The sequence below is a fragment of the Cebus imitator genome, unplaced genomic scaffold (genome assembly GCF_001604975.1).
Source record: "Cebus imitator isolate Cc_AM_T3 unplaced genomic scaffold, Cebus_imitator-1.0 Scaffold104, whole genome shotgun sequence".
Taxonomy (NCBI): domain Eukaryota; kingdom Metazoa; phylum Chordata; class Mammalia; order Primates; family Cebidae; genus Cebus; species Cebus imitator.
The window spans coordinates 4,662,392-4,684,981 of record NW_016107419.1 but is presented as its reverse complement, the minus strand read 5'-3'; the positions used below and the strand labels follow the sequence as shown (position 1 = coordinate 4,684,981).

Here is a 22,590-nt window from a genome sequence, read left to right as displayed (position 1 = left end):
GTGTGTCAAAGAATTTGGTACCATCTTCAAACTGCCTCAATCTATCCTTTTCCCCACTGCTAAGATATCTGAAGAGGGAGAAGGAAAATATCAGGTAAAGCAGTCCCAGGCAGACACCTTGCCTGGTCTGTCTCAGCCTGGAGGGAGAAGTGGAGGACTTAGGCCATGCATAAGCTCAAGTAGTAATTGAACTTGGGTGACAAAGCACCCAAGTACACCTCTGTCAGCCCCCTGTTGTACTGGCCTTTGCAATCTTAAAATACTGTAAGCTCAGATTCCCAGGATAAGAAGCCTGTGATCCATATCTTTAACCTGAGCCCCTGTGTGGCCCCTTGCGGCACCTGCAGTGAGCAGCTGGCAAGCAGGAACATGGCCACATGGCTTTAGGAAGAGCTTCCCGCTACAAAGTGGTGAACATCCTGAGCTTCATCATCCAGGGAGAAAGTGTTCCAAAGTATGAGGAGGGAGAGAGGATCAGTAACACAGGATAAAAAAACACCACTTGCCTTCTGCTTAACAGAGAAATTGGGGATGAATTGGAATTTGGGGATGAATTCTACTATTTTGCTTCAAGATTAGTTTGCATCAAAAAAACAAAAAACAAAAAACAGAAAATTTAAGCTAAAGATGTCATCTCAGCATGATTGGTGCAAGGATGTCACTTTCCAGTTTTCTGATGCAGAAAGCATTATGGCGCTAGGGACTAAAATGTGGGCTGCTGGGGATCTGACTGGCTGGAATTGAATTCCAACTTCAAAAGTTGCTGCAGTGTGATTTCTTAGTTCCTTCATCTGTAGAATGGGAGTAATAATAATAATAATAATAATAAAAAATAATGATAATGGTAGTCATAAACACTCTCTTCATAGGACTGATGTAAGTATTAAATGAGATGGCACATACAAAATTCGTAGTACTGTGCTTGACACTTATTAAGTGGCCAACACACTGAAAAGGTTCAATAAATGTCAACTTTTATCACTGTTATTATAGCAATAACCCCCATTCTGGAGGTGGAACATAAGAGCACTGGAGGTCTGGAGAAGGGGGGGGGGGTTGAAATTCAAGTAAGACTTCTCATTCCTCTCTCTCTCTGGTTGTATGCACTGGGGTATAATGTGATCTATAAACTCTTCTGTCTGTTGACATGCCAGCAAATGATATCTTTCTGATCTACTTAGGTTTTCAAGCTTAATGTAAGGGCCCAGGTGCTGGAGGCTCGGGGCTGTTCTGGCTTTTACAAACCCTCTGCATACTCTAATAAATAAAGCATTCACTCAGAGAGTCTGAGAGCTGGGGATCCACATTGCGTGCAAATCCAGATCAGTGGCTTAGCTTCTTTCAGGTTGAAGTTAATCATAACTGACATGTTAGAGTAAAACTACTTTATAAAATCAATATTAAATTTACAACCTTTGACATCCTGGGACATCAAAGATAAAGGGGAAATAAGCCATGGAATAAACAGTCCTCCAGCTATACCACCTGCTTGAGGAGATGGAGAGATGCGGGAAACCAGGAGACCAAATGGTACAGTTAGTATTGTTTTTGTACTAACGACTCAACATCAATAAAAACATTACAAAACATCATACAGACGTTTACACACAGGAGAGCTCTGCCAAACCAAAAGACCTCCAGAATCACTCCAGAGGGAAGCAGCTAGATTCCTTCTCTGACAGCGAGGCTTGATTTCCCTGGACAGTGAGATGCTGCAATCACAGAGTGAACATCAGTTTATGAGGCTGGCAGATCCCCTGCTGAGATCCTAACCTATCTGACCAGGATCCCTGCTCTAATAAAAGTCTGCTCCTCTTCCGTAGGTCCTCCCTTTAGTCACAGGGACACAAATATAGCAGAAGGAGACAGTTGGAAGCGGAGTCAAACTACAAAGGTCACAAGGTGAGAATGTGTGCTGCTGAGTGCTCCTCAGTGGTTACTAACTCTCAGCTGTTCATGTCTGAGTAGGATTCTTAACTCTGGAAAAGGGACATTAATTGTGAACTATAGAGGTAGAACTGCCTTACTCACTACCAGGAGGAATTGGTCTGATGCAGAAGACCCTGTAGCATCCAGCATTGGCAGGATAATGAAGGACTAAGTCCCTTGCATCTGGAAGCTTTTTTTGTCCCAAGGACTAGTCAGAGAACTGTTTCACTTCTGTGGTGGGTCTGAGTTAGTTGGATAAATTAGCAAGCATTCTAGGAAAGGTAGCAGGAGAAGGCAAAGGCAGGATGCTTGGCTGTTTAAATGGACTCTTCCCTTGGCTGCTTAGATAGACTCTTTTACAGTTCTTTTGGAAAAACAGCTTGAGTTTATGTCCTGGCTCACCTGCACTCAAGGTTTTGAAATTCTATTTTGAACTTACCAAAATAGATGTTGGATTCAGTGCTTCCAACTATGAAACCTTTAAGGGGAATAGCAGCAATTTCAGTTTTATCCCACCCCATCCTCACTTACAGACTTCCCTGTCTCCTGTCTAACCCTCTAAAGAGAGACAGGCACACGAAGACCAAATCTATCAGTAGTAGTATTCAGTTTTCATCTGCTTCTTGAATGCAAAACAAAACATAACTAACTTTGTCCATTTAAAATCCCACAGAAACCAACTCACCCAAAGCAAGCAGGTCAAAGATTAGGAAATGAGCAGCTGTCCATAGGTCTTGTTGACATGTGTGAGTGTGAGTGTGTGGGAGCCTGTGGCGTGATAGATGAGAAGAACAAACACCTCCTTGAGCCTGGTCTGTATAGAGTGTGAACAATTACCTCAAATATATAAAATGATTTTGCTTCTTTGGTTAAGAGGTAAACTCCATGAGTTTCTAGAATGGTGTCCAGAAAATAGAATGTGCTATTGTTATTAAGTTTTTGGTGAATAAATGAATTGCAGTTTCCTAGATAAGTTATGGGAGGAAACTGAGACTTATTTAGGGCTTACTCTGTATCAGCCACTATAGTAGGCCCTGTAATTATGCTTTCTTACAATATTCCTGTATTTGTTTTTTATTACATCTCTAACAAGTTACCACAAATATAGTAGATTAAAACAATGCCTGGTCATGGGAGACTTCCAGGTACCAAGTTGGTTAATGTTCATTCTGCTAGCTTAAGAAGAATAATATGTGGGGAATAGAAAAATGAAAAAAAAGATTGATATGAAATTTAAAAGAAAAAATTAGTACTGAATATTTTCTTATAACATGAAACCACTAGAGAAAGTACTTGATTGCATTAAAAAAGGTGGTTTGGAATTTCTGTGGGTTTGATGGAGGCCTCTACCAGAGACTAGGTAGGAAGCTACCCTAATAGCTGATGCTCAATCTGCTTCCCATTTTTATAAGGATGCAAAATAAAAACCAACCTTCTTGAATTTCTTTCTCTGGTGCTAATAGGATAGAACAGCAATGACATACCACAAAAAATGGGATATGATTTACAGGTGAACCAGATGATTCCCATTTCATCTCATTGAATTGTTATCTTTTGAAGAGTTCCTTTTTGTGGATTACAAAGAGAATGTAATCACTTTAGAAATCCCCAGTGAGTTTCATAATGAACCCTACTTACATTGTGTTGACACTAATAGTAACTATAACCATGATCTTCAAATCTTCATGTAGGAGGCAGGTTTATTGAAATTATAGCATGGGCCATGAATCCATTTAAAAACGTATTTTTAAAAATGAGCTTTATGGTAACCAAAAGCCATTTAAACCAGTTTCATTTACAAATATGAATGTTACATTATAATGAAATCAGTGTAGTTTACCTCATGAAAAATTACATTTTGCTGACAAGTTTTGCTCCGTTTAGTTTCAAATCAAATTAAGAAACTAAGTAAACCAAACATTTATATGACTGACTCATACTGTGAAAAAAATGTGATCACAGCTTCATATCACAAAACTATTAAATTCTGTTCAAGTAATTTCCTCTCAGCATTTCCTTTCCTCATTTAAGTTTTCCTCCTTAACCAAAAAGCATCAAATTAGAAAGCTTAAATGACTAAAGTATTAACACTCTCAGGAAAAGAATGATTGCCCTTCAGAACGGGGGCTAAACCTCATCAACCTACCTGACCAAGGTAAATCATTATAAAGGAACAGGCACAGAAGATTTTGGGGGGTTGTTTTTATATTCTTTTCTAATAGTTTGATTTTTGGTTTGAAGTTTCCTTAAAATTAATCCTTTAAAATCTTTTCCAGCAGTGCGCAATTCAGCAACTTCAGGGAACAAGATGGCCAGACACTTTTATCTTTAAAGACTAGGTTTAGATTAGTGGGATTGTATTGAAGTAACTTTTGCTATTTCGAGTTTGATAAATTGTAACTCGCATATGGTTCAATTAGCATTCCTGTGAATAAATTTAACATTTCCCTCTATGTGATCCTTGCTTAATTTTGGTCTCTCTAGTTCATTTTCACTATACCTGTTTAGGAATGAAATTTTGAAATTTTATCTGTCTTAAATTTTATATTTATTAGTACATACACTTGGAGATTTGTTAGATACGGCTGATGTATTATAAGGTGGCAAATGTATAATGACCCTCTCTCCCATGCCAAGCACAGAAAATCTTTTTCACTGAATTTGGACTCAGTTTCAATGTTCTTAATACATTGCTGTAGACAGTCATTGACAAGTAGGCATTTGTGTCAAAACCTTTGGCATCGGGCTATAGTTCACAAAATAGAAACTGCTTTAGATATTTTCTGCAGAAAGGAGTGTAATGCAGGATATTAAGTGCTTACAAAATTGCTAGAAGGTCTGGAAAAGCAGGACTCAAGCCTGACCTTCAGTACTCCTGGAGCATGCAGAACTGAGGTCCCAGGAAACTATTAGATGCTGCAATCAGGAATAGAGGGAATCAGGAGGCTACAGTGAAAATTCTGAAGTTCCAGAACACATTGCTGTAGCTACAAGACAGGGATAAGAAAGCTGCAATCAGAAGGTCGGCAATACCATCCCTGACTCTCAGCACCCAGGAAGCTGTTGACTGGACAGTGGGATACAGAATACGGCTGCTGCTCCCACAGATGCCATTATCTCTTTCTTTTTTCTTTTTAGGATTATATCATTCAATTTACTTACTATTTTCAGTATGTATCAGCACCATGCTGGGTGTTAAAGACAGAAAGGTGAAAAGAGGCCAGGTGCCAGGTGAAAAGTGGTTCATATCTATAATCTCAGCACTTTGGGAGGCCAAGGTAGGCAGATTACTTGAGGTCTGGAGTTAGACCAGCCTGGCCAACATGAAACCCTGTCTCTACTAAAAATACAAAAATTCACTAGATGTGGTGGCGCAAGCCTGTAATCCCAGCTACTTGGGATGCTGAGGCAAAAGAATTGCTTGAGCCTGGGAGACGGAGGTTGCAGTCAGCTGAGACTGCACCACTGTACTCCAGCCTGGGTGTAGAGTGTGAGAATACTGTCAAAAAAAAAAAAAAAAAGGGTGAAAAGATAACAAATGATATTTTTAATTTTATTTTTTAATGGACAAATAATGATTGTACATATTTATGGGATATATAGTGATGTTTTGATACACATAATGTATCATGTTCAGATCAGGGTAGTTAGCATATCCATCATCTAAAATACTTATTATTTCCTTGTGCAACTGTCTCTTGACACCTAGAAAACTAGACACTGGACACTGAACATCAAATCAAGAAAACCTCATGCTAAGATGCTTTTGTTGAAATTTGATTGGGGAAACCTCATTTTCTCCTGAATTCTGGCTTCAAGGAAGCCTATGGGATGTAGTCGGCAGCACAGTAAGGCACAATAAGGTCAGAATGGATCCTGACGGAATATCCATAGCAGAACTCTGCTCTCTCTAACACCATTGAGGCTTCACTGTAGAGAGATGCAGAACTTGTTTGCAGAATAAGAGGAAGGTTGAAGAACTGGTTTTTCTTAGAAGATATCATGAGACTTTAGGAGATTTGATCCCTAACTTCTACCTAGAGGCCACAGGGAATGATAATCCTTGCTTCTTATCGTTAATTTCTTCTTTTTCCTCAGCAATTCATTTTTCCTAAGAACTTAATTTTAGTTTTTGAGCTACTGGATGCTGTTGTATTAATTACATCTTTGCATCTGCTGACCCTGCCTTTCCCTCTCACAAGAAAGGAACGTACTTTCTATCTTTAATCAGTTTCTTACCTGAATTAACAGAGACTAGCTCTGTATGTTTCATATGGCAGCATATTATGCTGGCATTCAACTAATGCCACTTTATACTGAGTTAAAATAAAATGCAAAACAGGGAAATATATGTGAATATATTATCTAAATATTATAGATCTCGGCATAAAAAGTGCTCTTAATCTGAAGTTGGCAGCTACATTCATATCCTCCTGAGAAAAAAATTGATTCAGTGGTAAGCAAAAGCGCACAAGTACAGCATTGAAAAAATTTTGACTTGATAATCAATCCATTATGGCTGTGTGTGTAAGATACTTAACTTTTTTAAAGTACCCTAACCTTTACGTGTGATATCTTTCATTTATATGGTATCTCACAGTGTACTTGATTCTGAAGGCATCCTGTAAGCACATGTGACAGGATCAGAACAACAAAATGACATGTTTCAGTCATGGAACAGAATGGAACATGAACCCAGGTCTTTGAATTCTCAATGAAATTGTTTTCTACTACACTAAAGAAGATCAATATTTTTCTTCTTAGAGGAGTATGAGTACTAATAATTTGTAACCATGCCTTTAATGCACCTAGACAATATGAAATGCTTGCAAATATTCACAACAATACAATTTGATATACTAATGTTAAGAATTTGATTTTTCATTATTGCGATTGTATATAACAGTTGCATGACATTTGTAACTTTGGTATGTGAGTTTTAACCTATTTTACAGCATAATGTCCATTTTAGATACTACAGTTTAATAACCATTTTAGATTAACTATTCACATCTCTATTGATACTTTTTTTCCTAGGGAAAATATATGTGTATAAAGAGCATGGCCACGAAGTTATAATTTTCCAGTCTCTCTTTTTGTAGTAAGCCCATCGCCATGTTTGTGTCCACACACAACCATTCCTTCCAAGGCTGTTTCAAGTGATCATCTCCTATTCTGCCTTCTCCATTTGGTGTCATCATGTAAAACTTCTATTCCTTTCACCTGCCATATCTCACAAGACCCAACTGCATTTATGTAGGTTATAGAATCTAAGATCACTTTATCATATATTTTGCTTTGTATGGTAATGTCATTAAGAATGGATTGCCATTCCTGTATTCTTCCAAAGCATCTTTCTTCTGGAGGAAGATAAGGTTAGAGGAAGGCTACCTAGTTTTTCTGACCCCAAATCATTTGATGTGTTAATGAAACACAGCCTTCTTTAGGCTGTCAGGTCTCCATGAAAACGATACAGTTTTTAAGTCTGAGGAAGTTAAATCGCACAATGGAGGCCATCCGAAAAATTTTCACAAGGCAGGACTAGGCCTTGAATAGAAAATGCCAATCACAAAACAAAGCAGAGCTACCAGGAGATTTTATGTATTAAAAAAGAAAATACACATGTTATTTGCCTGTGTTCTTAAACAAATCATCTAGACCCTGTCATTCTACTTTCATTATGGGCAACTCCACAGAGAAAGATACTCAACTTACCTAGAAAAGTTTTTGTTTTTATTGCTTTTCTTCATTCTGGAGAAGGCAGCTTGCTAAGGATTACTCTCTTCTAAAAATATATATATGTATATGTATATATATATATATATAATCCCTATAAAGAAAGAAGCAGGATGGCTAAGCTTTAGGTCAGAAGTCATTTGCATCCAGGTTGCCTGTAGGTGTCTGACTAATTTAGTTAGTAGAAATGAGATTCTAGGAACTGCAATAAATGGGCCAAGAAGTACTCTCAGGTGGTAGTTTCTGACGGGTTAAAAGATCACACAGTGTCCTAGTTTTTGGTCTCTGTTAATAATCTGTTGTGATGTACAGCAGGTTCTGGTATATAGAGTAATTCAAGTGCTCTTCTGTTGGGCATATGGTGCTTTTAAGAACACTCTAAGGGTTGATTTGACTGCCCTGGTTGATAGAAGACAGCACAGTGGGAAGGAAGAGAACAAGCTATGGATGGTGCGTGGGACTTAGGCGAGCAAGGGATTCAGATGAGAGCAGAGCTGCTGAGAAAACAACATACAGTGAGTTAATTAGAAAACCAATTTTGCCATCATTTAAGTTGCATAATACTGTTTCTTAAGGTAAGAGTAGTGCACATGTACCTCACAAATAATATGCATATATACAAACATATATATTTAAAATATGTATATTATAGTATGTGCATGTATGCATATATACATATTCATATACTAAATAACAAACTCACATGAGGCACAAACTCACGCAAAGAACAAGCTTTAACCCTCACTGCTATAACTGAGAGTTGGGGAAGATATTTGATAGAAACAAAAAGAAATAATTCTAGAGGAAAGTTGAGTAACAAAAAATAATCTTCCAGGAAACAGCTTAGTACTCATTTTTTCCCCATTTAAAGACAGGGAATATAATACAGTCTTTTCATAGAGGTACCTACAGTTCCATTCCCTGGCAAAAGGAGATATTTTATGTATAAAATTAACAGGTAAGTTTACACTCAGAGTGTCATGCTTCCAGAATCCCATGTTACAAGAATTTGTGTAATAGTAAAGAGGATCAGAAATTGTCAGAATAATAGGAATATGGCTGATTGAATATGTGTAGTTGTAGAAAACCCTTATCATTACAAATTTGAGTAATTTCAAGCAGAGAACTTGAGAACTCTGCAATCAGGGAGTCAGTTCTGCCACAAAAACTGTCCAGATACCCATCAGTATGAAACAGAGAAGGAGGTCTCAGATTCTAACAGATCTAGGAAGTCGAAGAATATGTTTAATGCAGTCATAATAGATACTAACTAGTCATTCCAGGCAAATAGTTTTTTTAAACCATGGCTGTCCAACACATAATCTGTGACCAAATTAATCCCATCTTAAATTGGGTTGCAGCCCACCTGAGATTTTGGAGAAAAAAATTGTTTTCCCTAATTATCTAATTTCTTCATCCTAACCAGCTGACATGTTCAACAAAGAGCTGACTGTTGCTGGGCTTGACACAGAAGGTTTAGATCAATAATTCTAATTAAAGTCAAAGTAATCAGTTACATACTTGAGAGTTGTTCAAGTTTAAATGCATACTTTAATATCATAACATGTTATGAATGATTGTGAAATGAAGCAAAATTAGCATAAATAACTCTTTGTTAGAGACTACCCATGCTTGAGTTGAGTTCAATATTCACTGAACCCACTATTACCACCTAGATAAATAAGTAAACAAATGTCATTTACCGTTGAAGACATGAATATGCTCCTAGCCCAAAAGCATAAAGAGGAAGAAAAGGGGAAAATTAAAGCTATTAAGTGCCCTGATGTGCCAGGAATGGCTTTAAAAGTCTTTTATACATCTTTTTTTCTAATGTCTCCCAAAAGGCCCACAACATACAAATGATTGTTTCTACTTTATAGACAAGGAAACTGAGGCATGGACAACTTACTTATTTTGACCAAAGTTATATACTTTGGCAAGGATATAGCCAGCTCTTTGAACTCATGATTCTAAAGGTGATATTCCCAGTTATGACTATATATTATTTACATTTTGCTGCATATGTATATTTATGAATATGTTAATTGTTTCTTAGACCTATGTGTTAATTCACTTAGGACAATGGCCTCCAGCTGCATCCATGTTGCTGCAAAGAACATGATTTTACTCTTTTTATAGATAATATTTCATGTTTGATAGAACAATTTGTTTTCTTTTGGATATATAGCCAGTAACGGGATTGTTGGGTTGAATGGTAGCTCTGTTTTAAGTTCTTTCAGAAATATCCAAAATGTTTTCCATGGTTACTGCGGATTCAGGTCTCCTCAGTTATCGATAATGGAAAATGATGTTATTATATAATTATTAATAAGATTCTTAATGAAGTAATATTTTTGTTCCCTAGAAAACTATTAGTCAACAGAACTCAATCATTAAGAATGGCCTTTTGGGGAGGTAGGATAATGGTGAATTTTTAGTTTCTCCTTTGTGCTTTTTCATGTTTCCTATTTATCCATGAATATCATAGATTATTCTTCTATATTTTTAAGTCAATATTACTTAAAAAATAAAACAGAGGTTTTGATATAGAGAGCTATCTAAAATAGGTGGATCCAAATATCATTTGTAATGCTTTTTTGGACATTAGTAGTAAACTAACAGAACACACCTTGCTTGATGAGGGTCCATTTCTTTTTGAGTATATCCTTTCTTGAATTTACTTGGTCAACTCTTATTTCCAAAATTTATTTCAAAGAAATAAATTCAATTCAAAACACATGTTTGAAACAACTTATGCAGGAAGTGGCAAACGGTAGCGTGCATTTGGGTCCAATTGTTAATTGTTGTTTCACATCTGAAATAATCACATCTATAAAAGAGACTAGGAAAGTTTACATATGTTATATCCAAAAGAGAAGCTGAATAGTAGAATGGCTGATAGCAAGAGCTCTAGGGCCAGATGGTAGGTCAAATCTCAGGTTCATCATTGTTGGGTATATAATCTATAGTAAATTTAAAGACATTGCTATAGATTAGCTTAGTCTTCTGGAAGATGAAAATAATAATAGTATTTATACCACATAGGTTGGGAGAATTAAGAAAATTAATATGCTTAAAGCACCTAGAACAGTACCTGATACTCCATAAGCATTCAATAAATATTAACTATTATTTAGCCCAGATGAACATATATTACAGTAAGAAAGAAACTAGCTTACAAGTTTTTACAAGGAATTGTGTTATATAAAAATAAAATAAATACAGGATTAAAAGATTTTCTCACAAAATACAAATCAATCCTCATGGCATGAAATATTTGAAATTATATTATATACTATGTTTGAACTCACTTGATATTTGTAACTTCTATCCAGGCAGTTGATGTCTGTGTAGGAAGTCTGTCTTGAGCTTGAAAAGGTTGTCTGAAAATTACATTTTTCTGTCTTCTTTTTTTGTCCTTTTTTATGTCAGATAATCTACAGTGGTTATGAAATTAATCTTAGTCCCTCCCTTCCTTTATTTTATCAGGAGAGGAATGTTGAAAGTATGTGGGAAGAGTGCAAGCAGTTAGAAGTTTGGCCTTTAAATGCCTAATAATAGCTATCAACAATTAAACACTTTACCATGAATCAGTACTGATCAAAGCACTCTTCATGAATTAAATTCATCTTCTCAATAAACCTATAATATATATATTATGACATATATGATTATTTTCTTTTACAGATGAGAAAATTAATCTCTAGAAATTAATCACAAAACTAGTTAAATGGTGGAAATTTGATTAAAATCTAAGCAGTTAAAAGTAAATTCAGACTTTCCTATCAGATCCATCTTGTCCAACAATGAAAACAAATAACAGAAAAAGTAAGCATACATACTAACTTTAGGTAGGGAGGGATGGTATTTAAAATATCCACCAATGGATCAACTCAGGCACTAATTCTGACTAATCGGAATGGTTGTCAGTTTTATATAACTGGCATGACTATACTAGTGTGAACTGTATGAACACCAGCTTTGACTTTTTAAGGAAAAAAATTAATTTGAGAAATAGATTACTTTACGTCTTCAAAAGAAAATTGACTCAGTGGAAATCTTATAAGCCAGGAGATACGGGGGGCCTATTTTAAGTATTCTTAAGTAAAAGAAATCCCAACCAGGAATTTCTCATCCCACCAAACTAAGCTTCATAAGCAAAAGAGAAAAAAATTTTTTTTCCAAGCCAACAAATGCTAAGGGAATTTGTTACCACTAGATCAGGTTTACAAGAGATCCTCAAGGGAGTTCTAGACATGAAAACAAGAACGATACCCGGTACCACAAAAATATACTTAAGTACCTAGCCCACCAACCCTTTTAAGCAACCACAAAATAGAAACTATAAAGCAACCAGCTAACAAGTTCATGATAGGATCAAAGCCTCATGTATCAATATTTACTGTGAATGTAAATGGTCTAACCATCTCACTTAAAAGGTGCAGAGTGCCAGTTGGATAAAAAAATAAGACCCATCTGTCTGCTGTCTTCAAGAGACCCATCTCACATGTAACAATCATAGGTTCAAAGTAAAGGACTGGAGGAAAATATATCATGCAAATGGAAAACAAAAAAAGGGCAAGGGTTGCTCTTCTTATATCAGATAAAACTGACTTTAAACCAACAACAAAAAGTAAAAAAGGACAAAGAAGGGCATTACTCTCAAAACCACACAATTGTATGGAAATTAAATAACTTGCTCCTGAATGACTTTTGGGTAATCAACAAAATTAAGGCGGAAATTAATGAAAACAAAGATACAACATACTAAATTCTCTGGGAAGCAGCAAAAGCAGTGTTAGGAGAAAAGTTTATAGCATTAAATGCCTACCTTAAAAAGTTAGAAAGATCTCAAATTCACAATCTAACATTACACCTGAAAGAACCAGAAAAACCAGAACAAACTAACCCCAAAGCTAACACAAGAAAAGAAATATTTAAAATCAGAGAAAAACTGAATGAAATTGAGATGCAAAGATTTATACAAAAAAATCAATGAAACCAAAAGTTGGTTCTTCGAAAGGACAAACAAGATTGATAGACTACTAGATAGGTTAACAAAGAAAAAAGACAAGACTCAAATAAGCACAATCAGAAATGACAAAGGTGACATTACAAGTGATCCCACAGTAAGGCAAAACATCCTCAGAGGCTTTATGAACAACTCTATGCACACAAAATAGAAAATCTAGAGGAAATGGATATATTTATGGAAACACATAATCTCCCAAGATTGAATCAAGAAGAAATTGAAACCATGATCAGACCAATACTAAATTCCAAAATTGAATCAGTGGTAAAAAGCCTACCAACCAAAAAAACCTCTGGATCACATGGATCCACAGCCAAATTGTACCAGACATACAAAGAAGAGTTGGCACCAATTCTACCGAAACTATTGCAAAAAAGTGAGGAGGAGTGGCTCCTCTGTAACTCATTTTACAAAGTCAGTATCACCCTAATACCAAAATCTGAAAAAAACTCAGGGAAAAAAGAAAAGTAAAGGCCACTATCTCTGATGAACATAGATGCAAAATCATCAACAAAAATACTAGCAAACTGAATCCAACAGCACATCAAAAAGTTAATTCCCCATGATCCAGTAGGCATCATTCTGCAAATGCAAGGTTATTTCAACATATGCAAATTGATGAATGTGATTCATCATATAAACAGAATTAAAAACAAAAACCATATGACCATCTCAATCAATGCAGATAAAGCTTTTGACAAAATCCAGTATCCATTCATGATAAAACCATCAAGAAACTAGGCAGCAAAGGAACATACCTCAAAATAAGAGCTGTCTATGACAAACCCACAGCCAACATCATACTGAATATGAAAAGCTGGAAACATTCCCCCTGAGAACTATAACAAGACAAGGCTACCCATTCTCACTACTCCTATTCAACATAGTACTGGATCCTAACCAGAGTAATCAGGCAAAAGAAGGAATTAAAAGGCATCCAGAGGCTGAGGCAGGTGGATTACTTGAGCCCACGAATTTGAGACCAGCCTGGGCTACATGGGAAAACCCCATCTCTATGAAACAACAAAAAATTAGTCATGGTGGTGCCCAGCTACTTATTGTAGTCCCAGCTACTTGGGAAGCTGAAAGGAGGAAGTATGGGAGGCCAAGGCTACTGTGAGCCATGATCACACCACTGCACTCTCGCCTGGGTGACACAGTGAGATTCTGTCTCAAAACAAAACACAAACAAACAAAAACAAACCATCCAAATAGGAAAAGAAGTCAAACTATTTCTCTTTGCGGATAACATAATTCTACACCTAGAAAACTTTAAACACTGCCAAAAGGCTCCCAGAACTGATAAACGACTTCAGTAACGTTTCAGGATACAAAATCAGTGTACAAAAAATCAGTAGCATTTTAATATACTGATAATGTTAAAGCTGAATGCCAAAACAAGATCACAGTCCCATTTACAGTAGACATACACACATACACACACACACACAACCTAGGAATACATCTAACCAAGGAAATGAAAGATCTTTAAAAGGAGAACTACAAAACACTGCTAAAAGAAATCATAGATGACACAAACAAATGGAAAAACATTCCATACTCAGGGACTGGAAGAATCAATATCATTAAAATGGCCATACTGCCCAAAGCAATCTACAGATTCAACGCTATTCTTATCAAACTACAAATGTCATTGTTCACAGAATTAGGAAAAGCTATTCTAAAATCCATGTGGAACTAAAAAAGAGTCCAGATAGCCAAAGGAATACCAGGCAAAAAGAACACAGCCAGAGGCATCACATTACTTGACTTCAAACTATACTATAAGGCTACAGTAACCCAAACAGCTACAGGCACAAAAACAGATATGTAGACCAATGGAACAGAATAGTGAACCCAGAAATAAAACTGCACACCTGTAGCCACCTAATTTTTGACAAAACTGACAAAAATAAGCATTGGGGAAAGGAATCCTTATTCAATAAATGGTGCTGGAATAGCTGGCTAGTGATATGCAGAAGAATGAAGCTGGATCCTTACCTTTCACCATATATAAAAATTAATCAAGATGGATGAAAGATTTAAATGTAAGACCTCAAATAAAGAATCATAGAAGAAAACCTGGGAAACACTATTCTGAACCTCAGCCATGGCAAAGAATTTAGGACTAAGTCCCCAAAAACAATTGCAATAAAAACAAAAATTGACAAGTAGAACCTAACTAAACTAAACAGCTTCTGCACAGCAAAAGAAGCTATCAACAGAGTAAATAGACAACCTGCAGAATGGGAGAAAATATTTGCAAATTATGCATCAAAGATCTAGTATTTAGAATCTGTAAGGAACTTAAACAGTTGAACAAGCAAAAAACAATCCTGTTAAAAAATGGGCAAAAGACGTGAAAAAAACATATCTCCAAAAAGACATACAGGCAACCAATAAATATATGAAAAAATGTTCAACATCACAAATCATCACAGAAATACAAATCAAAACCACAATGAAATACCATCCCACACCAGTCCGAAGGGCTATTACCAAAAAGTCAAAAACCAACAGACGCTGGTGAGGCTGTGGAGAAAAGGAAATGCTTATACATGGTTGATGGATATGTAAAGTCTTTCAGTCACTGTGGAAAGCAGTTTGGAGATTTCTGAAAGAACTTCAAACAGAACTACCATTACTGGGTATATATCCAAAAGAAAACAAGTTGTTTTGCCAAAAAGATACATGCACTCTTACATTCATTGCAGCACTAGTCACAATAGCAAAGATGTGGAATCAACCTAAGTGCTCATCCATGATGGACTGGATAACGAAAATGTGATACATATATACAATGGAATATTATACATCCATAAAAAAGAATGAAATTATGTTCTTTGCAGCAACATGAATGCAGCTGGAGGCCATTATTCTAAGCGAATTAACACAGGAACAGACAACCCAAGTATTGCATGTTCTCACTTGTAAGTGAGAGCTCAACTCATGGACATAAACAGAGCAACAGTAGAAACTCGGGACTACTAGAGAGGGGAAGGAAGGAGGGAGCAAGAGATGAAAAACTATTGGCTGCTATGCTCATTATATGGGTAATGGGGTCATTTGTATCCCAAACCTCAGCATCACACAATAGACCCAGATAACAAACCTGCATCTATATCCCCTGAACTAAAATGAAAGTTGAATAAAAGTTTTTTTTTTTAAAGCTAATTGTAAGCATTGTGTGAAAAAAATAAAAAGAGTCTGGCCAGGGAGATGCAGCTCTTAGACGTTCAGATAAAAACTTGGTTTCAAAATCGCTGGATGAAACACAAACGGCAGATGCAGGACTCCCAGCTGAACAGCCCCTTCTCCGGGTCTGTCCACGAGCCCCCGGCTTTCCACTCACCGTCTTCGGGCCTTCCTAATGGCCTGCAGCTGCTGTGCCCTTGGGCACCTCTGCCCCGGCCCAGGCTCTGATGCTATCCTCTGGCTCCTTCTGGGGTCTCTGCCAAGTGGAACAAGAGGCCCTGGCCTCTGCATGGGCTTCCGGCCGTGGGCAGCCTCTGGCATACCACCCCCAAGCCCAGGAAGTAGTGTACATATGTTGGGACCAGCCCTGTCCATGGGACCCTGGGGCCTGTGTGCTCTGCCCAAGACAGGGTTTTCATTTTGAGGGAGGGCCTCTGACTCCATTCCTCCCACACAAGCGGTCTGTGCAGATTTCACCTGGTGCCTACTTAGAGGACTCAGCTGTTCTGTTTACATCTTGGCGGCACCTCTCACCCTGACCCACGCAAAGGTTCTGGAGATTTCTGGAGAATATAGTTATTTAAGCCACCTCTTCACTGAAAGTTACCAAAAGTGTCGGTTTAGGAAGTAAATGAAGGGTCAGTGAACAGAGTCAAACGCAGAAGTGGGCTTGTTATGGATAGGGCTTTCAGCATATGATAAAATGATAATTTGTTTTTTAAAAAAGAGTTGGAAAAACTGGTTTTCCAGTTGGAATAAGTAAAGGCTGAAGGTTTGTGTGTAGAAAAGAAAACCATGAAGGACTGGAAGGGAATGCAGGTGTCGTGTTTATAACCTTGTGGATGGAGTATCTCTTAACAAGGACTCCCAAGCTGGAAAGCAGGAGGGAACAAAGGTGAAAATTAAGGCAGGGCGCTGGGACCCTGCAGTGTGCTCTAGGCCCTGAGTGAGCTGGGGACTGTGCCCGCAGCCTCCTGGGGGCTGCTCCTCTCTAGTCAGGGTAAACGGGGCAGCCGGGGCCTGCAGCTGGGCCTGGACTGAAGCTGTCCCGCATGTCCCCTCCCTCCAGCATATGCTTACCTGTTCCCCTCTTGGCAGCAGTCTTGGGACAAAACAGAATGACTCAAGGACAGCACTTCCTGCAGAAAGTCCGGAAGTGCCCAGAATGGAAGGCACTGAAGCCTCTCTCGGGAAGGACTCTCCCTCAGTAATGGACCATTCTTGGTGCAGACTCCTGACTGCACGCACGGAACCTTAGACGAGCTTGCATCCGTCCACATCGCCCCAGAGTCCCCAGGAGGCAGGCAGCACGGGCGCCCAGACAGACGGGTTCAGCCTTCAGGACTGCGAGGTGACCTGTGAAACTGACCCAAGAATCCCAACAGGAGCAAAAGTGTGGGCCTGTGGTCGTATCCACAGCAAATTTCCACTTTCTCCTTGCTAATTTCTACATTGTTGGAAGTGTTTACAACCAGCTTGTGCTTTTGTAATACAACCTCAGGTAAGTGGGGCGCGGGGGGAAGGAAAGAAGATTGATTAAATAACAGGAGCTCAGAAAAGACCAATCAAGTCCAATATATAAGGCAGGTGAGTTCATTCTCTCACTACACACCTTGTTCAACCCTCAGATACCGATCAGCAAAATGACATGTTTTAAAGAACTGTTTGAACCTGTTCTTCCCCAGACAATGCTGCATTCCTTGCTGGCACTATGAGCCAGTTGTAGTCATGCTTGAGATGGTAAAAACTGTCTAAAAGTAGCCCTGCCCTTCTCTAAATCCATCACAGCACCTGTCAAGGGAGGATTAGAATAGATTCTTGTTTGAATTCATTTCATTGATTTGGTGTCTGTTTGGTATTATGTAGGTAATAGGAAAATGGGTCTGTATGGGAGATGCACCTGACAGCAATAACGTAAGCATATCCTAGAATAAGCCTTATGGCAGACACACCTGAATGGAATTTGGAATTCTGAGGTAAGGAGTCCAGGATTAGCCAACCCAGAGATTCATTCCTTGTCTATGATAAACCCACGGTCTGTCCCGCAGAATGCAGTCCATGTGGGGAATTGAGGCCCTTTGTTTTGGGCTGGATGAAGACTGCTGGGTGGATGTTGTTAGGANCTTATATCAGATAAAACTGACTTTAAACCAACAACAAAAAGTAAAAAAGGACAAAGAAGGGCATTACTCTCAAAACCACACAATTGTATGGAAATTAAATAACTTGCTCCTGAATGACTTTTGGGTAATCAACAAAATTAAGGCGGAAATTAATGAAAACAAAGATACAACATACTAAATTCTCTGGGAAGCAGCAAAAGCAGTGTTAGGAGAAAAGTTTATAGCATTAAATGCCTACCTTAAAAAGTTAGAAAGATCTCAAATTCACAATCTAACATTACACCTGAAAGAACCAGAAAAACCAGAACAAACTAACCCCAAAGCTAACACAAGAAAAGAAATATTTAAAATCAGAGAAAAACTGAATGAAATTGAGATGCAAAGATTTATACAAAAAAATCAATGAAACCAAAAGTTGGTTCTTCGAAAGGACAAACAAGATTGATAGACTACTAGATAGGTTAACAAAGAAAAAAGACAAGACTCAAATAAGCACAATCAGAAATGACAAAGGTGACATTACAAGTGATCCCACAGTAAGGCAAAACATCCTCAGAGGCTTTATGAACAACTCTATGCACACAAAATAGAAAATCTAGAGGAAATGGATATATTTATGGAAACACATAATCTCCCAAGATTGAATCAAGAAGAAATTGAAACCATGATCAGACCAATACTAAATTCCAAAATTGAATCAGTGGTAAAAAGCCTACCAACCAAAAAAACCTCTGGATCACATGGATCCACAGCCAAATTGTACCAGACATACAAAGAAGAGTTGGCACCAATTCTACCGAAACTATTGCAAAAAAGTGAGGAGGAGTGGCTCCTCTGTAACTCATTTTACAAAGTCAGTATCACCCTAATACCAAAATCTGAAAAAAACTCAGGGAAAAAAGAAAAGTAAAGGCCACTATCTCTGATGAACATAGATGCAAAATCATCAACAAAAATACTAGCAAACTGAATCCAACAGCACATCAAAAAGTTAATTCCCCATGATCCAGTAGGCATCATTCTGCAAATGCAAGGTTATTTCAACATATGCAAATTGATGAATGTGATTCATCATATAAACAGAATTAAAAACAAAAACCATATGACCATCTCAATCAATGCAGATAAAGCTTTTGACAAAATCCAGTATCCATTCATGATAAAACCATCAAGAAACTAGGCAGCAAAGGAACATACCTCAAAATAAGAGCTGTCTATGACAAACCCACAGCCAACATCATACTGAATATGAAAAGCTGGAAACATTCCCCCTGAGAACTATAACAAGACAAGGCTACCCATTCTCACTACTCCTATTCAACATAGTACTGGATCCTAACCAGAGTAATCAGGCAAAAGAAGGAATTAAAAGGCATCCAGAGGCTGAGGCAGGTGGATTACTTGAGCCCACGAATTTGAGACCAGCCTGGGCTACATGGGAAAACCCCATCTCTATGAAACAACAAAAAATTAGTCATGGTGGTGCCCAGCTACTTATTGTAGTCCCAGCTACTTGGGAAGCTGAAAGGAGGAAGTATGGGAGGCCAAGGCTACTGTGAGCCATGATCACACCACTGCACTCTCGCCTGGGTGACACAGTGAGATTCTGTCTCAAAACAAAACACAAACAAACAAAAACAAACCATCCAAATAGGAAAAGAAGTCAAACTATTTCTCTTTGCGGATAACATAATTCTACACCTAGAAAACTTTAAACACTGCCAAAAGGCTCCCAGAACTGATAAACGACTTCAGTAACGTTTCAGGATACAAAATCAGTGTACAAAAAATCAGTAGCATTTTAATATACTGATAATGTTAAAGCTGAATGCCAAAACAAGATCACAGTCCCATTTACAGTAGACATACACACATACACACACACACACAACCTAGGAATACATCTAACCAAGGAAATGAAAGATCTTTAAAAGGAGAACTACAAAACACTGCTAAAAGAAATCATAGATGACACAAACAAATGGAAAAACATTCCATACTCAGGGACTGGAAGAATCAATATCATTAAAATGGCCATACTGCCCAAAGCAATCTACAGATTCAACGCTATTCTTATCAAACTACAAATGTCATTGTTCACAGAATTAGGAAAAGCTATTCTAAAATCCATGTGGAACTAAAAAAGAGTCCAGATAGCCAAAGGAATACCAGGCAAAAAGAACACAGCCAGAGGCATCACATTACTTGACTTCAAACTATACTATAAGGCTACAGTAACCCAAACAGCTACAGGCACAAAAACAGATATGTAGACCAATGGAACAGAATAGTGAACCCAGAAATAAAACTGCACACCTGTAGCCACCTAATTTTTGACAAAACTGACAAAAATAAGCATTGGGGAAAGGAATCCTTATTCAATAAATGGTGCTGGAATAGCTGGCTAGTGATATGCAGAAGAATGAAGCTGGATCCTTACCTTTCACCATATATAAAAATTAATCAAGATGGATGAAAGATTTAAATGTAAGACCTCAAATAAAGAATCATAGAAGAAAACCTGGGAAACACTATTCTGAACCTCAGCCATGGCAAAGAATTTAGGACTAAGTCCCCAAAAACAATTGCAATAAAAACAAAAATTGACAAGTAGAACCTAACTAAACTAAACAGCTTCTGCACAGCAAAAGAAGCTATCAACAGAGTAAATAGACAACCTGCAGAATGGGAGAAAATATTTGCAAATTATGCATCAAAGATCTAGTATTTAGAATCTGTAAGGAACTTAAACAGTTGAACAAGCAAAAAACAATCCTGTTAAAAAATGGGCAAAAGACGTGAAAAAAACATATCTCCAAAAAGACATACAGGCAACCAATAAATATATGAAAAAATGTTCAACATCACAAATCATCACAGAAATACAAATCAAAACCACAATGAAATACCATCCCACACCAGTCCGAAGGGCTATTACCAAAAAGTCAAAAACCAACAGACGCTGGTGAGGCTGTGGAGAAAAGGAAATGCTTATACATGGTTGATGGATATGTAAAGTCTTTCAGTCACTGTGGAAAGCAGTTTGGAGATTTCTGAAAGAACTTCAAACAGAACTACCATTACTGGGTATATATCCAAAAGAAAACAAGTTGTTTTGCCAAAAAGATACATGCACTCTTACATTCATTGCAGCACTAGTCACAATAGCAAAGATGTGGAATCAACCTAAGTGCTCATCCATGATGGACTGGATAACGAAAATGTGATACATATATACAATGGAATATTATACATCCATAAAAAAGAATGAAATTATGTTCTTTGCAGCAACATGAATGCAGCTGGAGGCCATTATTCTAAGCGAATTAACACAGGAACAGACAACCCAAGTATTGCATGTTCTCACTTGTAAGTGAGAGCTCAACTCATGGACATAAACAGAGCAACAGTAGAAACTCGGGACTACTAGAGAGGGGAAGGAAGGAGGGAGCAAGAGATGAAAAACTATTGGCTGCTATGCTCATTATATGGGTAATGGGGTCATTTGTATCCCAAACCTCAGCATCACACAATAGACCCAGATAACAAACCTGCATCTATATCCCCTGAACTAAAATGAAAGTTGAATAAAAGTTTTTTTTTTTAAAGCTAATTGTAAGCATTGTGTGAAAAAAATAAAAAGAGTCTGGCCAGGGAGATGCAGCTCTTAGACGTTCAGATAAAAACTTGGTTTCAAAATCGCTGGATGAAACACAAACGGCAGATGCAGGACTCCCAGCTGAACAGCCCCTTCTCCGGGTCTGTCCACGAGCCCCCGGCTTTCCACTCACCGTCTTCGGGCCTTCCTAATGGCCTGCAGCTGCTGTGCCCTTGGGCACCTCTGCCCCGGCCCAGGCTCTGATGCTATCCTCTGGCTCCTTCTGGGGTCTCTGCCAAGTGGAACAAGAGGCCCTGGCCTCTGCATGGGCTTCCGGCCGTGGGCAGCCTCTGGCATACCACCCCCAAGCCCAGGAAGTAGTGTACATATGTTGGGACCAGCCCTGTCCATGGGACCCTGGGGCCTGTGTGCTCTGCCCAAGACAGGGTTTTCATTTTGAGGGAGGGCCTCTGACTCCATTCCTCCCACACAAGCGGTCTGTGCAGATTTCACCTGGTGCCTACTTAGAGGACTCAGCTGTTCTGTTTACATCTTGGCGGCACCTCTCACCCTGACCCACGCAAAGGTTCTGGAGATTTCTGGAGAATATAGTTATTTAAGCCACCTCTTCACTGAAAGTTACCAAAAGTGTCGGTTTAGGAAGTAAATGAAGGGTCAGTGAACAGAGTCAAACGCAGAAGTGGGCTTGTTATGGATAGGGCTTTCAGCATATGATAAAATGATAATTTGTTTTTTAAAAAAGAGTTGGAAAAACTGGTTTTCCAGTTGGAATAAGTAAAGGCTGAAGGTTTGTGTGTAGAAAAGAAAACCATGAAGGACTGGAAGGGAATGCAGGTGTCGTGTTTATAACCTTGTGGATGGAGTATCTCTTAACAAGGACTCCCAAGCTGGAAAGCAGGAGGGAACAAAGGTGAAAATTAAGGCAGGGCGCTGGGACCCTGCAGTGTGCTCTAGGC

At 38.1% G+C, this 22,590-nt stretch overlaps 2 pseudogenes; both read left to right on the top strand.

Annotated features, from left to right (window-relative positions):
- The first annotated feature begins 377 nt into the window (after positions 1-377).
- Positions 378-16,316, top strand: LOC108310515 (annotated as a pseudogene).
- Positions 16,317-16,944: 628 nt separating this feature from the next.
- On the top strand, positions 16,945-22,073 carry LOC108310514 (annotated as a pseudogene).
- Positions 22,074-22,590: the final 517 nt, after the last annotated feature.